We start from the raw sequence: 666 nt of genomic DNA, 5'->3' as shown, positions 1-666 counted from the left end.
AAGGCTGTATGCTGTGTAGTCAGTTGTTCCAACAATATGAGTTTATTTGGGAACACCAAAAAGGGAATTTGTAAAGTGCAGTTTCACTAGAGAGACAAATGGGCACTACCCATACCCAGAACCACACCGAGCACCTTACTATACGCCCTGTTGAGGGCTCCTGCTTGGGAGGAAGAACATCACTTCTTGTGGGATGTGCGTTGTTGGGCCTGGGAATGCTCTTCTACCTCATTTAAATGGTGTTTCTATATATTAATTTTTACCCTCAGGAGCAGAAGGTAGGCTGACTTACTGTCAGTTATTCAAAAGTCAGGCTTCAGGTACGTACCATCTGGTTCTGTTGGTATCTGGCTGTAAGAATTGGAGTTTAGGGAATTTTTTCCGCCTCAAACAAAGGAAAGGGCTCTATTGGCTCACACAATCTTTAAAGTCCCAAAGTAGGACTTTTTTTTTTTTTAAAGATTTATTTATTTGTACATACAGAACTGGGTTACAGGCCAGAGGCTCAGGGGTGGTGAGAGGCTTCACCAGAGGCAGAGTGGGGAACAAAACAGGCAGATCAGTGCAATACACAGCCGGCGTCACAGGAGAGGTCTGCTGAGTCATGTGGGTCACCTCCAGGGCCAGGAATCGGGCTCACACTGAAGTGGCTGGTGCCAGCTTGCA

This window comes from Condylura cristata, unplaced genomic scaffold, assembly GCF_000260355.1.
Source record: "Condylura cristata isolate star-nosed mole 26May11 unplaced genomic scaffold, ConCri1.0 scaffold00021, whole genome shotgun sequence".
In the NCBI taxonomy this organism is placed as follows: domain Eukaryota; kingdom Metazoa; phylum Chordata; class Mammalia; order Eulipotyphla; family Talpidae; genus Condylura; species Condylura cristata.
Note: the sequence above shows the minus strand (reverse complement) of the source record.